The 14,119-nt window shown below is 45.7% G+C and overlaps 1 protein-coding gene across 2 annotated transcripts in view; it reads left to right on the top strand.

Annotated features, from left to right (window-relative positions):
* Positions 1 to 14,119, top strand: part of RAB28 (RAB28, member RAS oncogene family) — a 326,361-nt gene that overhangs the window by 111,516 nt on the left and 200,726 nt on the right. The gene's annotated exons all lie outside the window — the stretch shown is intronic.

Here is a 14,119-nt window from a genome sequence, read left to right as displayed (position 1 = left end):
TTGATTGGTGGCCATATGCCCAAATTCAGTCGAGGTTACAGAAAGACAAAAAAAATACTGGAAATCAAGAAAAAAATTCTGTTCGGGATAAATTATTATTAGGTGAGGAAAAAAACCTTATTATTAAATTATATAAATTCTCGATTGAATTCAAAATGGAAGTTGAAATAGTGAAAGGAAATATGACTAGCTGGGCAAGAAATATAGAATATAACATACATCTAGACCAATGGGAAACTATTTGGCTAGAAATTACAAAATGACAAAATCAATTGCATATAAAGAAAATATTCATAAAATGTTTTACATGTGGCACCTAGCACCAGCCAGATTAGCGAAAATATACCCTAACCTAAAACCGAATTGCTGGAGATGTGGAAATGAAAATAGAACTATCTTCCATGTGTGGTGGACATGTCCCCATATAAAGAAAACCTGGAACAAAATTAATACATGGATTTTTGAAATTATTAAACAAAATGTTAAGTTAAGTTAAGTTAAAACCATTGGTACCAAGTGTCATAGAATTATATAAGAGAAAGAGATGCCTAGGTAGACAGCAAGGTTGGGGGGTTTGTTATATGTTTCTATGTTTCTTTTCCTTTTTTCTATTTCTATCTGTTCTTTTTCTTTCTACTGGTGTTTGCATAATTGGTTTGTCTGACTTAAGATATTGTACAATACAATATTAATGTAAGCTAGTAGGAAACAGGTTAAAAGATTATGTACTGTCTTTTTTAATGTTTATTTATTTAATAAACTTTTTCTTAAAAAAGAGAAAAAGGAGAAGGAAGAAATTAAAGGCAATCCTATGGCATTAATTTTGTTCAGTTAGCTGAATTTCTGGGTGAAGTTATAGATGGTAATCAATTAGATAAATCTTTACAAAACAGTGAAAATAAATAGTACTTTTCAAATAAGGAAACTTACATTAACTAACTAATGGTTAACTAATTGTGGTTTACACATATGACCAGTGAATGATTTTTATTACAATAAAATAAAATCGGGCGAGCGGCGGGCGGGCAGGCGGCGAACGGCGGGCGGGTGCCTACGGGGAACGGTGAGAGGGGTAGTTTTTGGCTGTCCATAGCCAAAAATGGTGTTTTTACTTCCGCACCGCTACATCACGGAAAATCGATTTTCGCGGGAGGTCTTGGAACGTAACCCCCGCGAAAATCGAGGGATCACTGTAGTTTCAATTCCACATATGATGTTTTCATATGTGGAATTGAAACTACCCTAAATAAAATCAACCCAGATGAAGCCAATAAAATCAGACTTGAAGTCACTAATATTCTCTGCTCTAGCAAACCTCCTAGAAGCAACATACAAAAGGAGGAACGAGATGCACATCAATTTGAAGAAAGACAACGATATAATCATCCTCCCAGTCGATAAAGGAAACTCCACAGTAGTGATGAACACATCAGACTACAAAGAAAAAATTTCCATCCTACTACAAAACCCTGCCTACAAACTTCTAAACACAGATCCTACCACCTACCTGGAAAAAACCACCAAATCTAAAATAAAAACCTCTCCCATCAGTGAAGAAATCCAACAAAGAATCATCCCCAGAGAAAAATCTTCCATATGTCCAAAACTCTATGGCCTTCCAAAAATACACAAAGGAATACCTCTCAGGCCAATAGTCAGCTCCATAGGCTTCCCTCTACAAAATCTTGCCAAATTTTTAGCCAAATATCTTCAACCCTATACAGAAACTATCACCTCATATGTACAAAATTCATTCCACTTTATACAAATAATTAAAAAACAAAACCTACAACCTGGTGACCTACTTGTGAGTTTTGATGTCGTATCCCTTTTCACCCAAATACCTATTAAAGAAGCCTTAACAGCTATCCAAAACAAACACAAGCCCCCCAAATATATCTTAGATCTAACCAACCACTGTCTGACTAATACATACTTCATCTATAATGAACAAAGATATAAACAGATAGAGGGAGCCCCCATGGGATCACCCCTCTCACCTGTCATCGCCAACCTCTATATGGAATACAGTGATCCCCCGGGTATTGCATTCCCGATCATTGCGAAACGGCTATATGGCGATTTTTGAACCCAGAAGTAAAAACACCATCTGCGCATGCGCGCCCTTTTTCCTATGGGCACGCATGCGTAGATGGTGCCGGGCAGATCAGCTGCTGGGCGGCTTCCCTGGGTCTTCCCCCTCTTGCTGGCGGGAGGGCGAGCGGCGGGCATCAGCGAGGAGTTTCCCCACCGCCCACGCAAACTCCTCGCTGCCGCTCGCCCGCCCTTCGCCCGCCCACGCCGTTCATTCTCGCCACTTCCCAGCTGAGTCCTGAAGCGAATTGGATTCAGGACTCAGCTGGGAAGCGGTGCGAGCGAGGGGCGCGAGCGAACGGCTTCGCCGCCTGCCCGCTCGCCCGCCGCTCGCCCGCCCTTCGCCCGCCCATGCCGTTCATTCTCGCCGCTTCCCAGCTGAGTCCTGAAGCGAATTGGCTTCAGAACTCAGCTGGGAAGCGGTGCGAGCGAGCGGCGTGGGCGAACGCCTTGTCCGCCGCCTGCCTGCCCGCGCGCCCGCCGCTCGCCCGCCCTTTGCCCGCCCACGCCGTTCATTCTCGCCGCTTCCCAGCTGAGTCCTGAAGCGAATTGGCTTCAGAACTCAGCTGGGAAGCGGCGCGAGCGAGCGGCGTGGGCGGGCGAAGGGTGGGCGAGCGGCAGCGAGGAGTTTGCGTGGGCAGTGGGGAAACCCCAGCGCCGCTTCCCAGCTGAGTCCCCTTCCCAGGAACCCCAATCTTCGGCTCCTCGCTAGCGCTGCGGAAGTAAAAACACCATCTGCGCATGAGCAGATGGTGTTTTTACTTCCGCAGCGCTACTTCGCGAAAAACCGATCATTGCGGGGGGTCCTGGAACGTAACCCTCGCAATGATCGGGGGATCACTGTATTTTGAAAATAATGCATTAGAGCAATCTAAACACAAACCTAAACTTTGGCTGAGATATGTTGATGATACTTTTGTAATTTGGCCACATGGAAGGGAAAAACTAGACAATTTCCTCACACATCTCAATAGCCTACACCCCAAAATACAATTTACTATGGAAACAGAAGCCAATGATCAACTTCCCTTTCTGGATGTACTAATCTATAAAAAACCCAATGGCACCCTAGGACACACCATCTACCAAAAGAAAACCCATACCAACCGTTATTTAAATGCACACTCCCACCACCACCCCGCAGAGATCACCTCAGTAGCCAAAACTCTCATCACCAGAACCAAACGCCTAGCTGACCATGAGCACTTAAAAACCAAATTGAACAAACTCAAAGATGTATTAATTTCTAATGGATTCGAAAGGAAAACAATCACAAAGTTAATCAAAAAAGAGACACCCCCCAAAAATCAAGATCAAGAATAGAATAATGGTACCACCCTCCTCCCTTACATCAAGGGCACCACAGACAAAATTAGTAAAATTCTGCACAAACATAATATCAAAACTTCATTTGTCACTAACCAAAAAATATCAAACATCCTAAGGAACCCAAAAGATAAAATCCGACTAGAACACCAAGGAATTTATGAAATCCCTTGCAAAACATGCGCAGCCACATACATTGGACAAACCAATCGAAGAGTGAGCGCACGCATTGCAGAATATAAGAATGCAGTTAAAAAAGAAGAAAAGACTTCCTCCCTTGTCCAGCACATTAAAAAAACAGGGCACGAAATTGACTGAAAAAACTAAATTACTTTCCAAAACAGAAAATTTATATAGAAGAATTACTATGGAAGCTATAGAGATTGAGAAACACCCCTTCTGCATGAACAAAAGGGATGATACGTCCCGCCTACCAGAGATTTGGAAACCAGCCTTAAACAAAAAAACATTTCATAATAATCACCATGTCAATCCTTCAAGTAATTGTGATTCCACCAACCAATCAAATCACTAAAACATAGTCACCCAATCTATTTGCTACATTCAAACCAAATCTCCACCCCTAACACTATATATAAGGAAGAAATGGCAGTTGCAAACATTCCATATTTACAACAGCACGAAGCTTAAAACTTCAGCCTGATGATGGTGAATGTGATTTCACCGAAACGTCGCATAGACACTCAAAATATTACACGGGGCAAAACCCGAACTCAGAACAATCTACATACATATACCCGTGAAAATCTACGAATGTATGTATGTATGTATGTATGTATATTTGTTTTCGTAGATTTTCACGGGTACAGGTATGACGGTCGTGGTATATTCGGGTTTCTTCCCGTGTAGGATTTTGAAATTTCTGGCGACGTTTCGACGAGGTCTCATATATATATTTTCTCTATCTAATCTATCTAATTTGACTTCTATGCCGACCAGTCCTGAAGGACTCACCTAATGTGCTGCTCAGGCACTATACTTTTCTGTCCACACCAAAAAAAAATTAGAGGGAACATTGATTAGTAAGAACCCAGGGCCAATTGCACCAGCATATGGTCTCACAAGGGGTCTAAGGATCTCATTTTGGTACCTAATGGCAGTCAGGCTATCTCTGGCGAGCACATGGAGGGCTGTGTGGCCCTCGAAAGAAATGCCACCTACACCATTACCCACTGCCAAACTGGTCATGCTGAAGGATGTTGTGCAGACAGCAGATCATTCCCCACAGCGCCTCCAGACTCTGTCATGTCTGTCACATGTGCTCAGTGCGAATCTGCTTTCATTTGTGAAGAGCACAGGGTGCCAGTGGCGAATTTGCCAATCCTGGTGTTCTGTGGCAAATGCCAAGCGTCCTGCACAACCCCCATCTATGGACGTCATACCATCCTAATGAAGTCGGTTTCTAATCGTTTGTGCAGACACATGCATATTTGTGGCCTGCTGGAGGTCATTTTGCAGTGCTCTGGCAGTGCTCCTCCTGTTCCTCCTTGCACAAAGGCAGAGGTAGCGGTCCTGTTGCTGGGTTGTTGCCCTCCTCCTGCTCTCTACATCTCCTGGTGTACTGGTCTGTCTCCTGATAGCGCCTCCAGCCTCTGGACACTACGCTGACAGACACAGCAAACCTTCTTGCCACAGCTCGCACTGATGTGTGCCATCCTGGATGAGTTGCACTACCTGAGCCACTTGTGTGGGTTGTAGAGTCAGTCTCATGTTACCACGAATGTGAAAGCACAACCAACATTCAAAAGTGACCAAAACATCAGCCAGAATGCATTGGTACTGAGATGTGCTCTCTGCAGAACCACTCCGTCAGGCCCAAAGTCAAAGGTTGGCCTGATACAGAAAAGAACAGGAGGGAGTGATTTTTGCCACGCAGCACACATTCCTTTATGCAGAATCCAAAGTAAACTGAACACAATTAGAAATCCCTGCATTGGATTTGTCCTCATGATTGCACTTGTGGGTGTGGAGATGGGAGAGGAGCTTTTGACCTGGATGTAATCTTAAGTTGGAATGAAAAATGCAGAATCCAAATTGGCTTTGTTAATAAATCGGACCCTACGCTAAAAGAAATAAGACGTGGAAGTTGATTTATTTTCTCAGATGCTATTTTGGTTCCCATGACAATCAATTCCAACTTTTCCTCTGAAGAATGAAGAATGGAGCTGGGGAGAATCTGGGCTTGGAATTTTCTACACACCAGGAATGCAACATCACGGAGGTAAAGGGGGGAGGAACAGACTTGAATTAACTAAGCCAGAGACAATGTACCATTGTTCTTCCACCCCCACCCCCAGTTGGCTCCCTAAGTGAATTGCGAGATAGATGCATGTCTCTATTACATCAAAACGATTCCTTTGTGGGGGAATTTCAAAATCTGCTTGCCCCCCCTCCTGCTCCTCTGATGGCAAATGGCAGATTGCTTCCTAAACTGCATAATGAGTTAAAGGCTGAGACTCTGATTTTCAAATTGAAACAGTCAGGCAAGCCTGTGAAGAATTTTATGGAAGAATTTCAGATGATTGCCTTTGACTTGAAGGGGTGGCCAGAAACCTATTTGGTCCATATTTTCAAAAGTGCCCTTGATCCAAAGTTGCGAGAGGCGTATGAACTGCAGGTGGGAGGCACCTGGCCATTCAAGACTGGTATGTCACAGCAGTCGCTTTGGGTGATGCAATTCTTGCTGAGAAGGGACCTCCCCCGCCCCATGCAACAAAGGATTTTTAAAGAGGCTGCCTTTAAGAGGCTGTCAGTTGGGCTCCCCTTGCTCAAGGGTTATGAGGGGAACAAATTGCTACGGATGTGACCAGATTGGACATAAGGGAACAGACTGCTTGACACCCCTCTCTCCCCCAAAACCCAAGCCATGCCCGGTAGCAGAAAGAGGATCTGAAGAAGCCCCTCTGCAGAGTCTCTGGGCCTTTCAAACCACAGAGCTGTGCCCTCCTGAGGATTTTGCTAAAGGTGAAAACCCTATTCCTTCAGGGTCCTGCCCTGGTTGGAATGAGGAGCCCGGTAGAGAAGACGACCCAATGGTGACTGAGCCCATCCATCCGTTCATCATTAAAGCAAGGATTAAAGAAATGACCACGGGGGAGGAGGAAGAAATACGGGCTCTGATAGATACAGGGTGCTCGAAGGTTCCTTATTAGCAAAACCGTAGTGGAGAAGTTAAAAATCCAGACCAGGCCTTTAACGAAACCCATCTGGTTCCACCAGGTGGACGGCTCTCTAGTGGGTGGAGTTCCCGCTATGCTCCTTACTGAGTTAGTGGAGCTGCGGATAGGCCGGCACCATGAAATCTTGAGATTCATAGTCGCTCCCAAGATGTCGGAAACAGTTATATTGGGTCTGGCCTGGATGGACAAATGGACTCCCACCTTTCATTGGGAGGGTGGGCATCAAAAGCTTTTCATCCCCTTGGGCTCCAACCCTTTTCTAGAGACTGACAGGGGGAAACTTCCTCCCCGGGAGGAGCCAGATGGGTCCTTAGCAGCAGTTGCAATGAAGGAAGGAACACTTCCAGATCTCCTGAAGGTGCCCTTGGAATACAGGGACTTGGGAAGAGTTTTCAGTGAGGAAGATTGCAATGAACTGCCCCCTCACCAACCTACAGACTGTGCGATAGAATTTGAACCAGAGGAACTCTCCCAAAACCTAGGATGTACGCAATGTCACCAAAAGAATTGGGAGAACTGAGGAACTTCATAGACACCAATTTAAAGAGGGGATTTATCTAGCCCGCAAATTCCAGGACAGCTGCCCCCATTCTCTTTAAGGAGAAGAAGGACGGAGGTTTTGGTTTGGTCGTGGACTTCCGGAACCTTAATGCAGTGTGTGTGCAAAACACTTATCCCCTCCTCATGAAGGACTTACTAAATGATCTAGCGAAGGGTAAATACTTTACCAACTTGGACTTGAGGGAGACTTATTACCGCATCAGAATAAAGGAAGGGGATGAGTGGAAAACCGCTTTCAACTGCCCATTAAATACTTTCCAATTTCGAGTGATGCCATTTGGTCTGAAATGGACCCCTGCCGTGTTCATGCAGTACATAAATGAAGTTCTATACGCCCACCTCTACAACAGAGTTCTTGTGTACTTAGATGACGTCCTTATCTACAGCCACATTCTGGAGAGAATTCGTCCGCACCATTGGCTCCACCCAAGGACTCAGTTCTGCATTCCACCCTTCCACAAATGGAGCAGCAGAAAGAGCTAACGCCCTAGTGGAACAGTACCTTAGGTGTTATGTGAGTTACCAGCAGAACAATTGGGCTGAATTGTTGCTGTTTGCAGAAGTAGCATACAATAATTCTGTACACAGTAGCACGGGAATAACTCCTTTTCAGGTTACCAGTGGTCGAGATTTTGTTCCCATGCCAGAACTACCTACACAACCTCCCTCATCCATCACGTTGCTGGAGTGAATGGAGAAGCTGAAGAGAGGATGGGAGGACACCAAGAAGATGCTGACAGAGGCAGCGCAATCCTACAAGAGACAAGCAGATAAGCACCGATCTCCCAAACTGCCTTTTCAAGTGGGAGATAAAGTTTTTCTGTCTACCAAATGCATTCGGTTAAGGTTGCTAGCAAAAAGTTAGGTCCAAAATTCCTGGGCCCTTTTCCAATAGTGAAAGTAATCAACCCGGTCATGGTGCAGCTTGCACTACCTAGAATCCTAGGGAGGATCCACCCTGTATTTCACTGCAGCCTGCTTAAGCCGGTGATCGGGTCCAACATTAGGCCACACGCACAGCCGCCCCTTTCCCCTGTAGTAATTCAAGGGGAACCCTATTAAAAAGTGAAAAAAAAATTGGATTCCCGCATTTTCCGGGGAACCTTGCAGTATCTAATTCATTGGAAGGGGTGCCCTCTGTCGTAGGCTACCTGGGTAAAGAGTCGGGACATCAGTGCTGATAGGTTAGTCAAGCAGTTCCATGAAAATTATCCAAACAAGCCAAAGGATCCTGGAGGGGGGAGGTAAGATGGTTTGGAATGGTGTACTCATATGCTTAGGGGAGGCCGCCTGTCAGGCCAAAATTCAAAGGGTGGCCTGACACAGTTTGGTAGTGACAAAAGAACATGGGGGAGTGAGAGAGTGAGATATTGATTGATTGATTGATTTGATTTGATTTGTATGCCGCCCCTCTCCAGAGACTCGGGGCGGCTAACAGCAACAATAAAACAGTGTACAATAGTAATCTAATACTAAAAATGATTAAAAATCCACTAATATAAAAACCAAACTTACATACATACATACCATGCATAGAACTGTAAAAGCCTCGGGGGAAAGAGGATCTCAATTCCCCCATGCCTGACGGCAGAGGTGGGTTTTAAGTTGCTTACGAAAGGCAAGGAGGGTGGGGGCAATTCTAATCTCTGGGGGGAGTTGGTTCCAGAGGGCCGGGGCTGCCACAGAGAAGGCTTTTCCCCTGGGTCCCGCCAAACGGCATTGTTTAGTTGACGGGACCCGGAGAAGATCCACTCTGTGGGACCTAACTGGTCGCTGGGATTCGTGCAGCAGAAGGCGGTCCGTGAGATAATCTGGTCCGGTGCCATGAAGGGCTTTATAGGTCATAACCAACACTTTGAATTGTGACTGGAAACTGATCGGCAAACAATGCAGACTGCGGAGTGTTGGTGTAGCATGGGCATATTTGGGAAAGCCCATGATTGTTCTCGCAGCTGCATTCTGCACGATGTGAAGTTTCCGAACATTTTTCAAAGGTAGCCCCATATAGAGAGTGTTACAGTAGTCGAGCCTTGAGGTGATGAGGGCATGAGTGACTGTGAGCGGTGACTCCCGGTCCAAGTAGGGTCGCAACTGGTGCACAAGGCGAACCTGGGCGAACGCCCCCTTCGCCACAGCTGAAAGATGTTTCTCTAATGTGAGCTGTGGATCGAGGAGGACGCCCAAGTTGCGAACCTTCTCTGAGGGGGTCAGTGATTCTCCCCCCAGGGTAATGGACGGACAGATGGAATTGTCCTTTGGAGATAAGACCCACAGCCACTCCGTCTTGTCTGGGTTGAGTTTGAGTTTGTTGACACTCATCCAGGCCCCAATATCCTCCAGGCACCGGCACATCACTTCCACTGCTTCGTTGACTGGACATGGGGTGGAGATGTATAACTGGGTATCATCGGCGTATTGATGATACCTCACCCCATGCCCTTGGATGATCTCACCCAGCGGTTTCATGTAGATATTAAATAGCATGGGGAGAGGACTGACCCCTGAAGTACCCCACAAGGGAGAGACCTAGAGGTCGACCTCTGACCCCCCACTAACACCGACTGCGACCGACCAGAGAGGTATGAAGAGAACCACTGAAGAACAGTGCCTCCCACTCCCAACCCCTCCAGCCAGTGTAGAAGGATACCATGGTCGATGGTATCGAAAGCAATATGCCACGCAGCACACATTCCTTTACGCAGAATCCAAAGTAAACTGAACACAGGAAGGAATTAGAAATCCCAGCATCGGATTTGTCCTCATGATTGCACTTGTGGGTGTGGGCTGGGAGATGAGGTTTTGATCTGGATGTAATCTTAAGGGACCTTAAGTTGGAATGAAACATGCAGAATCCAAATTGGCTTTGTTAATAAATCGGACCCTACGTTAAAAGAAATAAGACATGGAAGTTGATTTATTCTCTCAGATGCTATTTTGGTTCCCATGACACACTCCTTTATTGAGTGTGTCTTGATAATTGCCAAAAATTTCCATCTGTTGTCTATTCCATTTGCACAACAGGATGTGAAATTGATTGTCAGTCAGTGTTGCTTCCTAAGTGGACAGTTTGATTTCACAGAAGTTTGATTTACTTGGAGTTATATTGTGTTGTTTAAGTGTTATTTTTTTGAGCAGTATCCATCATTTCTGAAAATAAGCCCTAGTGTTTATGTTTGAGCTCAAAAGAAAAAAAAGACTGTGTGTTATTTTCAAGGAAACATGGTAACAAATTTGAGTCAACTACATTGCAGCTGAAGAAGCCAACCAAGATTTCTGACATAAAATAGGGAAGCTCTAAAAGTTAATTTAAATCTCATAAATAACATGGAAATTAGTCTATGTAGGAAATAAAGTACATGCCTGAAGTTTAGAAAATACTGGAATATGAGATTGTAGAAATATGGTTTCTATGCACTTTCAACAATTTTCTCGTTTGTTTTTTCATGTTTGATTTTTGTTCGTAATAGTAATTTAAGTGGATTTTTAATAGAATGCATAAATATGTTGAGAAAATGGTTTTTGAGGATTCATAGCATTTGATACAAATCATTAGGGTAATTCTTGGAATTTCACAATAAAGCAGGTCATTTTAATTGTCCTTTGTTACAGATTTGAGAATGAGAACAGAGAATACTTGTTTATTTTAAGTCATCTTTTGTTTCATGATAAGCTTTCTTTAATCTATAGTCTGACTCAGTTTTAATCTTATTTTGTATTAATTCTGTTAATATTTTAAATGTAGGGAGCCATAAGATGCCCTGTTTTTCTACTACTTATTTGATGAATATTGTTTTCATGAAAACAGTATTTTTAGCAACTTTATAGTTATCCATGTTCTAGAATCTAGATAGTTGTCAGATTTGCCATGATGCCGCTTAAACTCTGCTATGACATCATTTTAGCTCTGCTTTTCATTGATATACCCTGACATAAAAGTGGGGGAGTAGTGGGGAATGCTAATAGGGGGATGGCAGGAAGGACAGCATGAAAATGGAATGCAGACACCGCTAAAGAGGCATCAAACTGGCATCTAGATTGTTACCAAAACACCTAATTCAAATGCTATTTTCTCCCTATGAGGTTGGAGCTAGCATTCAGATAAGGATGTCCTTCGTCCAGTCACATTGAGGACCGAGTCTGTCAATCAAATTTATTGTCTATATAGGTCCCCTCTCCTGGGCTTCTTCCCAGTTTCACTGGGAAGCTGGGCTTCTTCCCAGTTTCAGGCTCAGTCCAATGTTCCCTCTAAGGTGCGCCATACGCTGTAGCGCATTAAACATTTAAGCCTGGTGCACGCTTTTCAAAGGGTGTGCAGAGGAGGGTGGTGGAGGTGGCCCCCACCCTCCGCAGCAGCTTTTTGCACTTCCTCCTCCGCCTCCTCAGCGGCGGCTGCTCCCTCCCTCGGTGGCGGTGCTGCTGTTGCTGCTGCTTCTGGCTTGTGGCTCCTGGCTTGGAGGTTGGCAGCCGGGCTGGGCAGGCATGGGGAGTGGAGCCAGCGGTGGCAGGGGAGACAAAGGGGCCTTGCATGGCAGGAGGCAGGAGGTAGAAGTGGGGGGGGCAAGGCGGTGGGCTTGGCCTGTGCTGGAATGGATGGGGGAGGCGGCTCTGCGGAGCTTTGAGCTGACGTCAAGCCCTGCGCCCAGGAAAGCAGCGCGCTTTTCAAATATGCCACTTTCCTGGGCAGCCGTCTTTGCCTCCTCCCCCGCTGCCCCGCTGGGGGCTGCTCTCTGCCGCCGGGTCTCCTCTGCTGCCCAATCCCATGTTGGTGCCGGGGGCGACGGGCCCGGAACTCGTCCCCAAGCTTCGCCTCCTCCCCCCCGCTGCACTGGGGGCTTCCCTCGCCGCCGCACTGGGGGCTTCCCTCGCCGCCGCACTGGGGGCTTCCCCCATCCCCAAAGACGTGTAAGAGACAGCGGCGGCTGCATCGAGAGCATGGACCCCACCACCGTTTAACAGGTAGCAAGAGAGGGGTGAGAGAAAGAGAGAGAGAAAGAAAGCAAGAGAGAGAGAGAAAGAAAGCAAGAGAGAAAGAAAGAAAGAAAGAGAGAGAAAGAGAGAGAAAGCAAGCAAGCAAGAGATAGAGTGTGAGAAAAGAAGAGGAAGGAAGAGAGAGAGAGAGAAATGAGAGCAAAAAGGGGAGAAAAGAAGAGAAATGAGAAAATGATTAAGGCAGAGAATGAGAGGAAAGAGAAACAAAAGAGAGAGAAGTGACTCTTGATTTAAAGCATATTGTAAAAAGCACCCAAATAATAACAGAGAAAAAAAATCCCAGCCCTAACCTGTTTTTGGAAATGGTTCAAGAGTTCACACACATGGGGCTGGGGGCGGGGAGGAGACAGGGATGGAAAAAGAGAGAAGTAAGAGGGGGAAGGAATGAGAGAAAAAGGGAGGAATAGGGAGAAATGAGAAACAAATGAGAGAGAAAAGGGGGAGAGACAGGAGAGGCACCCAGAAATGAGACATTGGTAGAAATTTGAGGAGGGATGATTGATTATTAAATATGGATTGACTATGGAATGATGGTAAATATATATTTAGGTGTTGTTTAATATTAGGATGTATTAATCCATAAAATTGGATTAGAATTTTAGAACTATTTAGAAGATACTATTTAAAGATAATGGAAGATACATAGGATAAATAAGGGGTTTATGATATGTATGTATGATTTTATGACTTATGAATTTAAAATATACTTGGAAATGTAGAAGATTGATGAAAGTTAATAATAGTAAATGCTAAGTCCTGAAAAATAATTGAGCTTGGAAATATTGAATGAAATTTAGAAAAGTAGATATGGAAATGTACAGTATTAATTGATGCATTGGTGTTCAGATAGATTTTCATAGCATTATTAGATTACTATAATACTATGATAAATAGTTAAGAAATGAAGATTTTAAAGCATGGATTTATTAATAGTTATGTTTTTGGTTTCTCTCTCTCCCTCCCTTTATATTTCGCTCTTCCTTCCTTCTTCTCTTCCTCCCTTTCTCTCTCCCTTTCCCTCTTTCTCCCTTTTCTCTCTCTTCCTTCCCTCCCCTCCCTCCTTTCCTCCTTTCCACTTCTCTTTCCCTCACTCCCTCTCCCTTCCCTTTCCCTTTTCTTTTTTCTCTCCACTTTTCCTCTTTCTGCTTCTCCGGTGACCAGCCAGCTTTGCTGGCCGGCACAGGGCTTTCCCAGGCAGCTGGCTTTGCTGGCCGGCGCAGGGCTTGAGCTTGGTGCCACGGGGAGGGGAGGCAGCTGCCTGCCCTCCACCCCTCTCCAGGAAAGCGGCGCAAGAAAGTGGCCCATTTGAAAAGTGCGCCACTTTCCCAGGCAGCCAGCTTTGCTGGCCGGCGCACCCTCCCCTTGGCTCTGTGCCCTCCCCTTGGCTCTGCCTCCTGTCACCGCCGCACAGCTCACCTCAGTAGAAGCCTTGACGCTTGAGAGCAGGCACAGCACTCTCGGCATCAGCGGCCACCACGGTGCTGTTGCTGAGGTTGTTGTCACGGCAGCTGCCTTGTGCCGGCCAGCAAATCCGGCGGTGCAGGAAAGCGGCGCACTTGAAAAGCGCGCTGCTTTGCTGGCCGGCGCAGGGCTTTGCTGGCCAGTGCGGAGGTGGGGAAGGAGGTGGAGTTCATGGCTGAGTAGGTCAAGCCTGGGCCCATCACCCCCGGCTCCAGGGGACAGCCCCCACCGCAGCGGCGTCGGAGGAGGTTAACGCCTCTTCCGACGCCGCGGGGGTTGGTATCGGCCGGGGCAGCCTCGGCCCTGCCTGCCGACGCCAAACCGGGGAGGTGAGGGGAAGGTCCTCTGAGCGGGAATTTAAAATTAGCTGAGTGCTAAAAACCAGTGCGCTATAGCGCGCTGTGCGCCTTAGAGGGAACACTGAACTGGGGTATACATGTGCTTGAAAGTTACCTTTCCCCTTGTGTAGAATTTATGTATTACGAAAC

The sequence above is a fragment of the Erythrolamprus reginae genome, chromosome 7, assembly GCF_031021105.1.
Source record: "Erythrolamprus reginae isolate rEryReg1 chromosome 7, rEryReg1.hap1, whole genome shotgun sequence".
NCBI lineage: Eukaryota > Metazoa > Chordata > Lepidosauria > Squamata > Dipsadidae > Erythrolamprus > Erythrolamprus reginae.
Note: the sequence above shows the minus strand (reverse complement) of the source record. Positions and strands in the feature narration are given on the sequence as shown.